Consider the following 16,082-nt stretch of genomic DNA (forward strand, 5'->3'; position numbering starts at 1 on the left):
GATCTTGTTCTCCAACCAGGGACTGAATCTCATCCTCTGCATTGTAATGTGTGTGTGTGTGTGTGTGTGTGTGTGTGCGCGCACGTGCACGCACGTGTGCACATGCAAGCACATGCTTTGTCCTGTCTGACTCTTTGCAATCCCAAAGACTGTAGCTCGCCAGGTTTCTCTGTCCGTAGGGATTCTCCATGCGAGAACACTGGAATGGGTTGCCATGCCTTCCTCCAAGGGATCTTCCCAACCCAGAGATCTAATCACTGGACCACCAGGGAAGTCCTGATATGCCTCTCCTTAGTAAGGGGGAACACCTTTAAGAACAATTTGTTATGTCCTCAGCCATGTCCGACTCTTTGAGACCCCATGGACTGTATTCCATCAGGCTTCTCTGTCTATGGGATTCTCCAGGCAAGAACACTTGAATGGGTTGCCATTTCCTTCTCCAGGGGATCTTCGCAACCCACAGATCTAATCCTGCACTGGCAGGCAGATTCTTTACCAGTGCACCACCTGGGAAGCCCTTATCAAGAGCTTACCTCTTACTAATCTGTTCCTTTCAAAAAGAAACCCCATTAATGTATTGAATGGGAGACCTCTTGGCTCACTCAGTTGTTGAAGTTATAGGAGTCATAATGAAGAGATCTCTAATGATTCCAGAAAGATCCTTGGAGAGGTTATTATTTGTATTAATGAGGTTAGTAAGCTTCTTAATTAGACAGTAAGCAGCTTCACTTCCAAAAAGTAAGATTTTCAAAGGCAGAGACTCTCTCTCTATACTCTGCCATCACAGGCATGTGCAACAGAGCCACAAAGCTTTGCACATAGCTCACTGATTGTGTATTTAGTGAATGAGAGGAAGTAGACTAGACAGTGATCAAGAGCACAGAGACTGAAATCAAGGCCCAACACTGTTCTAAATCACTGAGTAATTAAGCGTGTAGAGAAGCTGAGTCAGTGCATCACAGTGGTAAGAGTATGATTTGGGAAACCCAAAAGCAATAATTCAGTCCCATGTCCACCTCTTCTTCACTGAGACAGAGCAATTTACTCACCTCTCTTTGCCTCTATTTCCTCACCTAAAAATTGAGACTAACAATAATATCTATTCAATGGATTTTACTCTAGATTAAATGAATTAATATGATTGTGTTCTTAAAACCAGATCCTAGCAAATAATAAGCATTAGATAGTTATTTATTATTATTATCACTAATTTATTTGACTCCCATCTTCCTCATCTGTAAAATAGATCAATAATACTTTGCCACATAATATTCATTTGTGATTAAAGGAGATTATGTAGGTAGGGCACACAGTACAGTGACAGCATGTAGTGGGGTCACATATTTTATCTATCATTATTATTGTCATTGTATGACACATTGATTTTACTAAAATATGACAGTTTAAAATATGATTGACTGCCTGATGTATTTGAGTGTTCCATCAAATAACATGCAAGTCAATGAGCTGATGGTTCTCTTTCTGTAATTATATCTGTGCTGTAGTCATCAGAATTCCTTCTGGTACTTGTCAATTATCAGTAGAAAAGGAATTTGGAGGATCATTTAGGAGATTAAGTGTTCTTTAATAGCACAACTGGGCAAGAAAAACTAAGCTTACATTAGTCTCAAAATATTGTCCTCACATATGTTGCCTCTCTTTGTGATAAAGAAAAAGAAAAAACAAAGAAAAAGGAAAGGAAAAAAAAAAAGACTCTCCTGGGTGAAACCTCAACAAAGAAAGTTCATTGACCCCACTACTTTGCAGTGGAAATAAGTAACGAAGTAATCCAGCAGGGAGAAAATGTGTCAGCTTCTTTCACAGGAAATGTTTGGATAAATCCACAGGGAATACTCCATTTCCCTTTCAAAGAGTCTTTTGATGCTAGTTAAAGGTATTCCTAGAAGCAGTCAATTGATGGCTATTACCTTTTTCTCATCAGCCATTAGCAATAGACTTGGTTTATACAGAAAGAAAATGGGACAGGAGGCAAAGACAAAGTAGAGTCTTATGGGCTACGTTCTGATATGAAAGCTGAAGGCTCTTCTAGGCACTGCCTGTCTTAGGCTGAAACTACTAAAATTCAGCTTAATGGAAGGAAACAGGTATTACTAATCTGAGCATTTCATCTAACAGTATCACATTTGTGCATACAAGTAGCAGAACAAGAAGGAAACAGTGTATTTGTTCTGAAAGGATTTTTGCCACTTCACTGGAATGGATACACTTGAGACCAGATAGGACAAAGAAATATAAACCATAGGTTTAAAATGTTCTCATGGATTTTCTTTTTATATGGTTTAAAAAAAAAAGCAAAGACCATTCCATTCGGTCCCAAGACTTCATGGCAAATAGATGGGGAAAGAAATGAAAACAGTGACAGAAATTATTTTCTTGGGCTCCAAAATCACTGTGGATAATGACTGCAGCCAGGAAATTAAAATGCACATGCTCCTTGGAAGAAAAGCTATGACAAACCTACACAATGTATTAAAAAGCAGAAATATCACTTCGCCAACAAACAGCCATCTAGTCAAAGCTATGGTTTTTCCAGTAGTCATGTAAAGAGGTGAAAGTTGGTCTATAAAGAAAGCTGAGCACCGAAGAATCGATGCTTTCAAACTATCGTGTTGAAGAAGACCCTTGAGAGTTCCTTGGACTGCAAGGAGATCACATCAGTCAATCCTAAAGGAAATCAACCCTGAATATTCATTGGAAGGACTGATGTTGAAGCTGAAGCGCTAATACTTTGCACACCTGATGCGAAGAGCCAACTCATTAAAAAAGGTCCTGTTGCTGGGATAGATTGAGGGCAGGAGGAGAAAAGGAAAACAGAGGATGAGATGGTTGAATGGAAGCCGGGCGTGCTGCAATCCATGGAGTTGCAAATAGTCAAAACTCAGTTAACTAGAAGCTTATATATGTGCAAATATTACATGTGGCTTTTCCAGGTAATAAATTCATACCAGTTCACCGACTAGTAATAGCTTAACAGATGGAAGATTTGTCTGCATAGTTTAAAAAAAAAAGAATTTGACCAAAATGTTGAGTTCCATTTAACATGCTCTGTTTGGCTGAAAAACAAAAACAAAACTACTGATTGTTTGGATTAATTTAACTGAGACTGAATTCAATTAGGATTTCCCAGGAGGTGCAGTGGTAAAGAATCTGCACCCCAATACAGAAGACATAAGAAACTTGGGTTCAATCCCTAGATCAAGAAGATCCCCTAGAACAGGAAATGGCAACCCACTCCAGTATTCTTGCCTGGAAAATTCTATGGATAGAGGAATCTGTAGAGCTATAGTCCAAGGGGTCTCAAAGAAACAGATACAACTGAGTGAGCATATATGCACATGAATTCAGTTACTGAATAAAGCATCTAATTCCTCTTTCATTTCATGGTAGAAGCCAAAAGGAAACAAGCTTCTTAAATGAAGGAATCAAATGGTGGTATTTCTCCAGGAATACATACAGGGTTTTTCTTAAGAAGCTGGACACATTCCAATATCAAATGTTCAGATGGAAGAACTGAATAGATTCAATCCCAGAATTGTAATAAATATCACAAGCAGAATGGAAACTTACATTCTTTCCCTAAGGTGACTGTGGGAAATTCAGGCACCAAAATATTAATCTCAAACAGCCACTATAAACCACAGTCAGGGATCCCCATGTATCCCAAGATGACACATTAAAAGAGGAACTGTGTGCCCTTTCTTGGCATCTCTTGGTACTAAATGGTTCAAATGATTATTTGAACATAATCTTGAAATTGAGCCTGGAGATATCAGTGTTTTCTCTCTGCCTCCTAACTTATAACTTAACATCGGTGATGGAAATTTGGTGTAAATAGCACAGGAATATCTACTGTGTCTTATAACAAAGGGACTCGGATGACCAAACATTATTAAAAGCAATGCATTAGCTTTCCCAAACAACATTCTTCCAACAGCCAAGATGTATGCAAACATAGTCAGAGCTATATCTCATGACAGGGTGATAAATACACCCGAGATGAGAGAAATTATCTTTGTAATTCATAAGTTAGTAGTATGCTGAGATTCTTTAGTGTTCTCTTTCTTCCTTAGTTTCTCCATTTAAGGAATCTCAGGGATCAACAATGCTTGAGTGATAAAGACCACCAAACCTAATATCAAGCAGTATTTATCCGTGCAGGGCTGAATCCCAGGGACGGGGAGCCTGGTGGGCTGCTGTCTATGGGGTCGCACAGAGTCGGACACGACTGAAGCGACTTAGCAGCAGCAGCAGCAGGGCTGAGGAGAAACCACCATATTGAATACCTTCAGAAAGGAAAGCAAAGATGTTCTTTCCAGAAGTATAAGAGACAAGAGTGTCACAAAAGAGGAGCAAAGCAATAACATGAAAATGCATATTTCAGATGAAATGAAGCTTCTTAGATAAAATGAAATGAAGAAGATATGAAGACTCTTTTAACCGTAATATATCATAAATAAGATCTAAAGGATTATTTAGTTACTGCTAGTTAGTGAGCTTCAGTTCAGTTCAGTTCAGTTACTCAGTTGTGTCCGACTCTTTGTGATCCCATGAACCACAGCACGCCAGGCCTCCCTGTCCATCACCAACTCCCAGAGTCCACCCAAACCCTTGTCCATTGAGTTAGTGATGTCATCCAATCATCTCATCCTCTGTCGTTCTCTTCTCCTCCTGCCCTCAATCTTTCCCAGCATCAGGGTCTTTTCCAATGAGTCAGCTCTTCGCATCAGGTGGCCAAAGTATTGAAGTTTCAGCTTCAACATCAGTCCTTCCAAAGAACACCCAGGACTGATCTCCTTTTGGATGGACAGATTGTATCTCCTTGCAGTCCAAGGGATTCTCAAGAGTCTTCTCCAACACCACAGTTCAAAAGTGTCAATTCTTCGGCACTCAAGCTTTCTTTATAGTCCAACTCTCACATCCACTGGAAAAACCATAGCCTTGACCAGAAGGACCTTTGTGGACAAAGTAATGTCTCTGCTTTTTAATATGCTGTCTAGATTGGTCATAACTTTCCTTCCAAGGAGTAAGCATCTTTTAATTTCATGGCTGCAATCACCAGCCATCTGCAGTGATTTTGGAGCCCAGAAAAATAAAGTCAGCCACTGTTTCCACTGTTTCCCCATCTATTTGCCATGAAGGGATGGGACTGGATGCCATGATCTTAGTTTTCTGAATGCTGAGCTTTAAGCCAACTTTTTCACTCTCCTTTTTCACTTTCAAGAGGCTCTTTAGTTCTTCTTCACTTTCTGCCATAAGGATGGTGTCATCTGCATATCTGAGGTTATTGATATTTCTCCTGGCAATCTTGATTCCAGCTTGTGCTTCCTCCAGCCCAGCATTTCTCATGATGTACTCTGCATATAAGTTAAATAAGCAGGGTGACAATATACAGCCTTGACGTACTCCTTTTCTGATTTGGAACCAGTCTGTTGTTTCGTGTCCAGTTCTAACTGTTGCTTCCTGACCTGCATTCAGATTTCTCAAGAGGCAGGTCAGGTGGTCTGGTATTCCCATTTCTTTCAGAATTTTCCACAGTTTATTGTGATCCACACAGTCAAAGGCTTTGGCATAATAAATAAAGCAGCAATAGGTGTTTTTCTGGAACTCTCTTGCTTTTTTGATGATCCAGCAGATATTGGGAATTTGATCTCTGGTTCCTCTGCCTTTTCTAAAACCAACTTGAACATCTAGAAGTTCACATATTGCTGAAGCCTGGCTTGGAGAATTTTGAGCATTACTTTACTAGCATGTGAAATGAATGCAATTGTGTGGTAGTCTGAGCATTCTTTGGCATTGCCTTTCTTTGGGATTGGAATGAAAACTGACCTTTTCCAGTCCTGTGGCCACCACTGAGTTTTCCAAATTTGCTGGCATATTGAGTGCAGCACTTTCACAGCATCATCTTTCAGGATTTGAAATAGCTCAACTGGAATTCCATCACCTCCATAGCTTTGTTCGTAGTGATGCTTTCTAAGGCCCACTTGACTTCACATTCCAGGATGTCTGGCTCACAGTGAGTGATCACACCATCATGATTATCTGGGTCATAAAGATCTTTTTTGTACAGTTCTTCTGTGTATTCTTGCCACCTCTTCTTAATATCTTCTACTTCTATTAGGTCCCTACCATTTCTGTCCTTTATTGAGCCCATCTTTGCATGAAATGTTCCCTTGGTATCTCTATTTTTCTTGAAGAGATCTCTAGTCTTTCCCATTCTGCTGTTTTCCTCTATTTCTTTGCATTGATCTCTGAGAAAGGCTTTCTTATCTCTCCTTGCTATTATTTGGAACTCTGCATTCAAATGGGTATATCTTTCGCCCGAGGTCAGGGGCAGCAGCCCAGAGGTGCTACCCCAGGTCCAAGGTAAGGAGCAGTGGCGACACTTTGATGGAACAGCTGTGAAGAGATACCCCACATCCAAGGTTAGTGAGCTTAGTTATTGCTATTTAGAAATATCCTTATGGAATTTTTCTATATGGAATATTTTGAGGGAAGGAATTATTTACATAGCCATGTTTGAATTCTCACAACAGACCTGGTACATGGTTAATGTTCAGCAGATATTTTGGATTAAATAATGTTGCTCATCTTGGTGTTCTATCCTTTAATACAGTATCTGACCATAATAAGTACTCAGCTACCTAGTTTTTTGTGAATAAGTTATGACAACATAAACAACCATTGCCTTTCAATGCCATGTGCACCTAGTGTACATTCTCTCTCATATATTATCACTGGCCTTGGGTACAAGTGAGACAAAATGAATTCCAGAGATAGAATAGAGCCTCCTTGATTGTCAAAATCTGTGCATGCTTTGTTCCTGAGACATAACTGTTTCAGTCTTACCCTTTCCAGTCATCGAAATACAACAGAACTGTATCAGAAGAAAGCCTCAACCATTTAAGGTGGGAAAAAAGCAGCGAATAATGGAGTCTAGACCTAGCATTCCATCTTATACAGCTTGGGTTAGAGAAATGCAAGACAATAAATGAAGACCAAGTGTCTACAGATACTCTGCTGCTGCTACTAAGTCGCTTCAGTCGTGTCCAACTCTGTGCGACCCCACAGATGGCAGCCCACCAGGCTGCCCCGTCCCTGGGATTCTCCAGGCAAGAACACTGGAGTGGGCTGCCATTTCCTTCTCCAATGCATGAGAGTGAAAAGGGAAAGTGAAATCGCTCAGTCGTGTCCGACTCTTTGTGACCCCATGGACTGCAGCCCACCAGGATCCTCCATCCATGGGATTTTCGGACAAGAGTACTGGAGTGGGGTGCCATCACCTTCTAAGGTAAGTGAAATAGCATGCTTGACTCACTCTGAGAGGAGAGCAAACACCAGAGTTTATGCTTGACTTCTCAAGCATGACTGGGTGTTCTTTCATGAGTTTGGTGTCTTTCTGGCTGACAGTGCAGAAGAGCAGAAGTTCCAGGGGACAACGTGACCTGCTTGCTATAGGCCCCTTTAGCGAAGGGGCTTCTTTGCTGAGGGAGGCCAAGAAGACAGTCTAAGGAAAGGCCTTGTTGGGCAGTATTTTTACCTTAGTCCAACAGGATGCCTCAGCTATGGAAAAATGTTTCTTTAAGAAAAGACCAAAATACTTCACTGAGACATATTCATGAAAATTATGTATCTTAATTGACCTAATATGCAGCAGCAGCTATTATATACTGGACATGATGCTTTTAATTATGTATACCATCTCCCTCTTAATCCGAGCAGCAATCCTATAGGACACAGATGAAGAAAAGGAGGCTTAGAAAGGAGAGTAATTTGTCCTGTATCATATACCTAGTCAGTGGTAGATATGCTTTCCATTCTAAATGAACTATTGAAATAGTCTCTCTGAGCTGGTGAAAATTCTCCCCACTTTGCACTCTAGTTCTCTCTTCCAACATACACACACAATTTTTCTTCCACTATTATTAAAATTTTCATGCAAAAGCACAGATTTAGCTATGCCTTCCTGATTGTTATAAAACAAAACCAAACCTTTTTACTGACCCATGCTATCACCTCCCTGCTGAATAATCTTCAGTAGCTTCCTACTGGTCATGGAAAAAGTCCTCTGTTAGCCTCAAGTGCTATGCAATTGAGCCCAGACCCAGAAACTTCCCATTCCATGTCTTTTATATGCTAGCCAAATCCATTCCTCCAATATATCTTCAGCAGTCTCTCACCTAAGGACTTTGCTCACATGGTTTCTTCCATTTGAAACACTTTTCATCCAATTCTGCAGCTAGTATACATACCCATTTATCTTTTAAGACAACTCCAATTTCTCTTCATTTAAGATGTAAAAGGACTGAGGAAAGATGCAAATATCTCTTTATTAAGCACTAAAAGACAAAGATAAAACCACAAGGTGAACACAGTAGTTAGTGGAGGTGGTCACTGTAGACAAAAAACAATTAAAAAGCTAGATTATATATAGTGTACAGACCGTAATAGTTAAGAAATGAACAATAAATCCTGATTTGAGGCTGTTCTCTATCCATGTGAAACATATATGTCTTCTATCCATTCTTATAACATATCATGCTGCGAAGTCACTTCAGTTGTGTCCGACTCTGTGCAACCCCATAGACAGCAGCCTACCAGGCTCCCCAGTCCCTGAGATTCTCCAGGCAAGAACACTGGAGTGGGTTGCCATTTCCTTCTCCAATGCATGAAAGTGAAGTCACCTAGTCGTGTCCAACTCCTGGTGACCCCATGGACTGCAGCCTACCAGGCTCCTCCATCCATGGGATTTGCCAAGCAAGAGTACTGGAGCTCCTAACATAAGAGTGTTCAAATAAAGATATGAGTTCTTTGAAAAGTTCCATCTTTACAGATTTTTATTGACTATTTCTCTTCCTTTCTCCTCCTCAGCAGTTCATCTATAGTTCACTAAAAGCCAAAACATCAGAAGATTTAGATCTTGTGTTCTTTGTATCAAATAGGTAAGGTACATTCACTGGAGCTGTTTTTAGATATTTTAGATTGTATTACAGTTCTTGCCTATATGTCATATATTCTTGTGTGAATCAAATTAATTTTTTCAAAACATATTTGCAGCATATTTGTATATCTCAAGCATCATGCTATGAAAAACTATAATTGAGATATTTTTTGCGTTGTTTAATGTCTTATAATATAATTAACAGTGTATGTGAAAGCCTTTTGAAAACACTAAAATGTTTGTAAGGAATTATTATCAATAAAAGTGTTTAAGGAATACTTACGATATACATGTTAACCTTTGAGGTTAATGACATAACAACTCTTTGTGTTTTCCAGCAGCTTGTCCTTTAAACAAGTTTTTGTAACTAAAAACATCTGCAGAACAAGACCAATTGCTTATTGTTATTCATGTGGCATGACTTTCTTAAGTCCTTATAAATTTGCTTAGTCCTAGTTTCAATAATGAGGTTTCAACAAATGCTATAATTAGTATCTATCACTAGTAGTCAACATCTAGATATTTTTGGTTTTATGAAATACTAAAATCAATATCAATAAACTCTTATGCAGATGACACCACCTTTATGGCAGAAAGTGAAGAAGAACTAAAGAGCCTCTTGATGAAAGTAAAAGAGAAAAGTGAAAAAGTTAGCTTAGAGCTCAACATTCAGAAAACTAAGATCATGGCATCCGGTCCCATCACTTCACGGGAAATAGATTCGGAAACAGTGGAAACAGTGGCTGACTTTATTTTTCTAGGCTCCAAAATCACTGCAGATGGTGATTGCAGCCATGAAATTAAAAGATGCTTACTCCTTGGAAGGAATGTTATGACCAACCTAGACAGCATATTAAAAAACAGAGACATTACTTTGTCCACAAAGGTCCTTCTAGTAAGGCTATGGTTTTTCCAGTGGTCATGAATGGATGTGAGAGTTGGACTATAAAGAAAGCTGAACACAGAAGAATTGATGCTTTTGAACTGTGATGTTGGAGAAGACTCTTGAGAGTCCCTTGGACTGCAAGGAGATCCAACCAGTCCATCCTAAAGGAGATCAGTCCTGGGTGTTCATTGGAAGGACTGATGTTGAAGCTGAAACTTCAATACTTTGGCCACGTAACGCGAAGAGCTGACTCATTTGAAAAGACCCTGATTCTGGGAAAGATTGAAGGGCAGGAGGAGAAGGGGACAACAGAGGATGAGATGGTTGGACAGCATCACCGACTCAATGGACAAGGGTTTGGGTGGATTCTGGGAGTTGGTGATGGACAGGGAGGCCTGGCATGCTGCAGTTCACGGGGTCAGAAAGAGCCGGAGACAACTGAGAGACTGAACTGAACTGAAAATCAGTATTATTGTTTTTATAGTTTTTCAAAGAACTCTCTGGAGTCATAGTTCAAATGTGATGCATCTGGATCCATTAGTGACTTCCTTTGAGCACAGCTTCTTATGGTGGTTTTGTAAGAAGTAAGAAGTCTTTAACAGATTATAATTATTATAATAATAATAATAGATTATTATTATAATCTTTAATAGATTGTAGTAGATTATAATCTGACTGCCCATAAAACTGTCAATCACTGTAAAGTAAAACCTAAACATTCTTCACCAGTGTCTTCATTCAGATTGAAGTGTCTATATCACAGATAAGATAATAGGACAATCAATAATTTTCTTTCCAGTCATTAATTTAATATTAGTTTGTGGCCCATCTTGGAGTCTGTCCCTACACACAGTTACTGGCAATTGCATGCTTAGAAAGTACATATTCTTCTCAGTTTGGAGGATGTTTCATTTTCAAGTCCTTCACAGTAACTACTACTTGATCACACAATGGACATTTAATGACCATGTTTTCTTTTTCTGTTCTTCACTTCTTATGGTAATTTTAGACCTCTGCTTCTCTCAGAGTAACTGGTATTTACTCAGGAAACAGTTTTTAATTTCATTGTTGGATTGAAAGCAGAACAAAAAAAAAATGAAAGAAAATCTGAGCCCACTCAAGGAATTTCATCTTATCAAAAATAAAAATACAAAAAATACATGTTTTAAGTGTTACTTTAAATTTCTGAAGAAATTTATGGTGATTTCTGTCAATGTTTAAAAATCAATGTAAACCTAAATTTTAGAATGGTGGGTCATAGAAAATTAAGCAAGAAAGACCTATACAAATTGTTCCAGTTCAATCCGTGTACCTCAGAAACAGCTAACATTCATTCTTTTTCTGTCTGACATGACCAAGGTGACTCATCAGCTTGGTTCAGAGCCCAGGAATCCTGATACTGTCTAAATTCACTTCATTGTCTCATATCAACAGGGTTCTTAACACCTAATTTTGTGAATTCGTAAGAACACATTCTCATCTGATAGTGAAAGTTAAAATCACTTAGTCATGTCTGATTCTTCATGACCCATAGTCCATGGACTTCTCCAGGCCAGAATACTGGAGTGAGTAGCCTTTTCCTTCTCCAGGGGATCTTCCCAAACCAGGAATTGAACTAGAGTCTCCCGCATTGCAGGCGGATTCTTTACCAACTGAGCCATCAGGGAAGCCCTCTCATCTGATAATGTGCTTCTAAATGTTGTGGCAGGCATTAAATGCAAATACACACAATGAAAGAAATGAATTTTCATTCTCCAGGTTATTTTTCTATTTACCTAAAGTATTACACGTAGAAAATCTAAAACATTTCAAGTGTAAAGGGATTACCTGACATGTGGGAGTATAGACTTTACCAGACCTCTTGAGGAAATGATTCAAGCTGAGTACTGAGGGATGATTCTGAGGGAGCCACGATTGATGTTAATCGGAAGAATATTCCAGGCAGAGAGAAGAGGATAAATAAAATACCTAAAATAGAAACTATCTTGAAACTTTCAATGATTTGAATTAAAACCATTATGGCTGAAGTATAATGAGTAAAATGAAAGCAAAGGTTGGAAAAACAGGTGGAAATCACACTATGCCCACCCAGCGGACCATGTTAAGTATTCATATTCTACTTTCTGTTGTTACGGAAAATCTTTACAACATTTAAGCAGGAAAGGGCATAATACATTAAAAAATATTCTTCTAGGTTCTATATGTATGATATTCAAAAAGTAGACAAGAAGGATGTGAAGTCATCAGGTAGAAAGCTTAAGCTATGTCAACCTAAGAGTACATGAGTGTTTGAAGGATATGAAGATAGCAAGGAGTTGGAAAGAAATGCACAAACCTGAATTTTAGTTTAGAGACAGAATAGACTTGGAATGCACTTCTCTTGTTAAAGGATTGGAAATGTCTCATTAAAGTTACGTATTTAAGTAATAATATTTCTAACACTGAAGTGCCTTATATTTTGATACTTTCTTCATCCATCTATATAGGAAATTGAGAGATTTTCATAAAGCATCAAAGAAACTATTTTCTGAGCTACAAGTCTCTAGTCAGTATGAATTAAATAAGCTTCCTTTGTGTTCAAATCTTGACTTATTCACTCAATATTTATGAGAACATAGATAACTCATATAACCACATAAACCTCACTTCCACGAGAATAAGATTAACTGTCTACACTCATATAAGCCCATCTTAGTTTTCTGCAAGGTAATGAAGGCACTCCAATTAGAAAAAAAAAAAAAACTGATCACATCTCCCAGAAGACTTAAAATGTACCAAAAAGATGTTTTAATGCACTAAAATTAAACAGAGAATGACAGTATTAAAGTATCTTTTTTCCCCCCAATTTGACCAGAACAAGGAAAAAAAAACTGATAGCATGTCAAAAGTCCTGGCAGACTCACAGATAATAAGATCCACACAAGCTCTCAGAGAGTCCAGTCCACTTTAGAGTCCCTACTTTTAATATGAACAGGCAACAGTCAGGGGTGAAAGATAGTAAATCCTAATTGAAAAATATAAGAACTCAGAATAGAAAAATAAAAATCTTACAAGCTTCTAGAGAGGAGAAAAATATAACTATATATTGTGCTTATGACTGGTATTCAGAATGACAGGACTTCTCAACAAACAATACTGGCAGCAAGAAAAAATTATCGATGCCTTCAAAAGTCCTAGTTCAATAATACAAAATCTAAAATTTTAACCTGAATTGAAAATTAAATCTGAAGATGAGATAAAAATATGGTTCCCATAAATTTTGACAAACTGAAAATTAAATCTGAAGATGAGATAAAAATATTTTAGTTCACAAAATTTTGTTAGCTAAATGGAAAATTAATTGAATTGAAATTTTAATCTGAAGATATATTAGTTTGCAAAAAATTTTCATGAATCATTCTCAGAAAGCTTCTGATTTTTGTCTTCTACTTCAATACAGGATTCAAATGATCCAATGCAGGAGACAGGTAAGGACAATCCCAGGATGACAACTGTACAGGAGACATAAGAGTAACCAGTCCAAATCTAAGCCAGAAACTGGCACGCTAATGGCTGTCATCACAAAGCTTCCTTCTGCTCTGGTGAACCTGGTTCAGGCTCATGTGCTGATGAAGTTCCCACTTTCATTTCCTGTCTCTGTTGTCAACTGTCAATTCACCCCACTATACTGAAACTTTCTGAGAACTGGAGTTGGCTATGGTGAGCGTAGAATTATAGGGGAAAAAAAAAAATAATCAAGTTGTCTTACAACCACCACCCCTGACCACATCCAGTATCTGTTTTATTTTACAGACTTAACAAGTGCCAAATTGTGTAACTGTTTATATTTCCCAAGGTTCATTCACTGCCTTTACCACCAAATCCCCCTAAAGAAAATTTTTTCATCTCAAAAGGACTCTGAAAACCAAGCTATGATCCAAATTCCAACTAAATTATGTTCAGCTATGATTCTTGTTCTTACGACAATATGGCTTTTCTTACAGAGTTACCTGTGCTTCCTAATCAATTTTATATGTATCAGACTTCATATTTATTAAAAAATATTAAAATTAGGAAAATTCATTTAGAAAAAGATATGAGGTATGAAGTATTTAGCATAATGACATATATAGTAAACTCTCAATAAATCACAAATACACTTGTTATGATTTTATGTAGTTCTTTCATTCCTTGGTAATAGTTATAATTTTGAAACACAGTTTGGATTAAAAATCTTTTGAATAGCCATATAATGACTTGATTATGTAGTACATGTGCCTAAAATGCCCTCTCCCTACCACCAAGAAACACTAGCAAATTCAAAATCTTTGATATATTAATAATTAAAACCCAGAATTCTATTATTTTCCACAAATAAGTTATATATTCATTTGAATAAAAATATCTGATGAATGACCTTTATAAACATTTTAGTCCATATTCAAATAATTATGTTCGTAGCACATAAGCAACTATAAAGTAGACAGAAGACATAATGGGGGAAAAATAACTGCTCCAAAAATCAAGAGAACTTAAATCAAGTTCTGATTCTGTCATTACCTAATTCATCAAGCTTGGTAGGGTCAGTTCCCTTAAGGCAGCAAATTTCTTTCCTGCAACATGAGAGCATTGGACACTGTGCTGGTTTGTGCTTTGTCAACTTGACTAAGATCACAACAAACTGTAGAAAACTCTTAAAGAGATGGGAATAGCAGACCACCTCACCTGCCTCCTGAGAAATCTGTATGCAAGTCAAGAAGCAACAGTTAGAACTGGACATGGAACAACAGACTGGTTCCAAATAGGGAAAGGAGTATGTCAAGATTGTATATTGTCACCCTGCTTATTTAACTTATATGCAGAGTATATCATGCAAAATGCCAAGCTGGATGAAGCACAACCTGGGATCAAGATTGCTGGGAGAAATATCAATAACCTTAGATATGCAGATGATACCACCCTTATGGCGGAAAGCAAGAAGAAATAAAGAGCCTCTTGATGAAAGTGAAAGAGGAGAGTGAAAAAGTTGGCTTAAAGCTCAACATTCAGAAAACTAGGATCATGGCATCACTTCATGGTGAATAGACGGGGAAACAATAGAAAGAGTGAGAGACTTTATTTGGGGAGGGGCTCCAAAATCACTACAGATGGTGACTGCAGCCATGAAATTAAAAGATGCTTGCTCCTTGGAAGAAAAGCTATGACAAACCTAGACAGCATATTAAAAAGCAGAGACATTATTTTTTCAGCAAAGATCTAGTCAAAGCTTTGGTTTTTCCAGTGGTCATGTATGGATGTGAGAGTTGGACTATAAAGAAACCTGAGTACTGAGGAATTGATGCTTTTGAACTGTGGTGTTGGAAAAGACTCTTGAGAGTCCCTTGGACTGCAAGAAGATCCAACCAGTTAATCCTAAAGGAAATCAGTCCTGAATATTCATTGGAAGGACTGATATTGAAGCTGAAACTCCAATACTTTGGCCACCCAATGCGAAGAACTGACTCATTGGAAAAGCCCCTGATGCTGGGAAAGATTGAAGACAGGAGGAGAAGGGGACAACAGAGGATGTCATCACTGACTTGATGCACATGAGTTTGAGCAAGCTTCAGGTGATGGACAGGGAAGCCTGGCCTGTTGCAGTCCATGGGGTGGCAAAGAGTCGGTCACGACTGAGCAACTGAACTGACTGAACTTGACTAAGGCTGGGGAATAAATTTCCCAGAATTCCTTTCTTTGTTATGATTTTAGACTAGAATTACTAAAAGAGCAACTTGCCTGAGATTTGGAAGATCAGAGGAAATCAGGCCATTACTTTTGGGAGACTATCCTAGTCTGGCTTGGTGTTGAGCAGATGCGTGTTGTCTGGTAGACCTCAGCTTATGTGCATTTCCCTCTACTCTGTTTACAGTTCACCTTCCGCACTGCCAGGCCCCCCAGCAGGGACTTGGCTGCAGAATCACAAAGGTGATCCTACACAGAAGCAGAGCTTCCTGAGAGGCAGCTAATGCACTCAACTCCCCTCCTGCTTCACCCTTTGTGGTCCCTGGTCACAGCCTGAACAGGCTATTATCCTGGATTCCCTTGAAAGCTTCTATTTGTTCACTCACATCAGTGATTAAGGTGGACTGGTTAGTGACCTTTTCTCAGATCTTCCAACTCCACAGGAGACTGTCACTTCTTCAGTTCCTCCCATATTCTAATTCCTGTAATAAACCCTTTATTCACATTATACATATAGTGGCTCTCTTTCCCTGATTT

At 38.4% G+C, this 16,082-nt stretch overlaps 2 protein-coding genes across 2 annotated transcripts in view; one reads left to right on the forward strand and one right to left on the reverse strand.

The window, feature by feature from the left end:
* Window positions 1–13,095, forward strand: part of GMNC (geminin coiled-coil domain containing) — a 136,599-nt gene extending 123,504 nt beyond the window's left edge. The window contains exons 5-6 of the transcript XR_009735602.1: window positions 8,890–8,960; window positions 9,532–13,095. The gene's annotated coding sequence lies outside the window, so the exon portion shown is untranslated. The remainder of the gene's footprint in view (window positions 1–8,889; window positions 8,961–9,531) is intronic.
* The window catches only part of IL1RAP (interleukin 1 receptor accessory protein), a 243,594-nt gene that overhangs the window by 21,813 nt on the left and 205,699 nt on the right, over window positions 1–16,082 (reverse strand). The gene's annotated exons all lie outside the window — the stretch shown is intronic.

The sequence above is a fragment of the Bos javanicus genome, chromosome 1, assembly GCF_032452875.1.
Source record: "Bos javanicus breed banteng chromosome 1, ARS-OSU_banteng_1.0, whole genome shotgun sequence".
Lineage (NCBI taxonomy): Eukaryota > Metazoa > Chordata > Mammalia > Artiodactyla > Bovidae > Bos > Bos javanicus.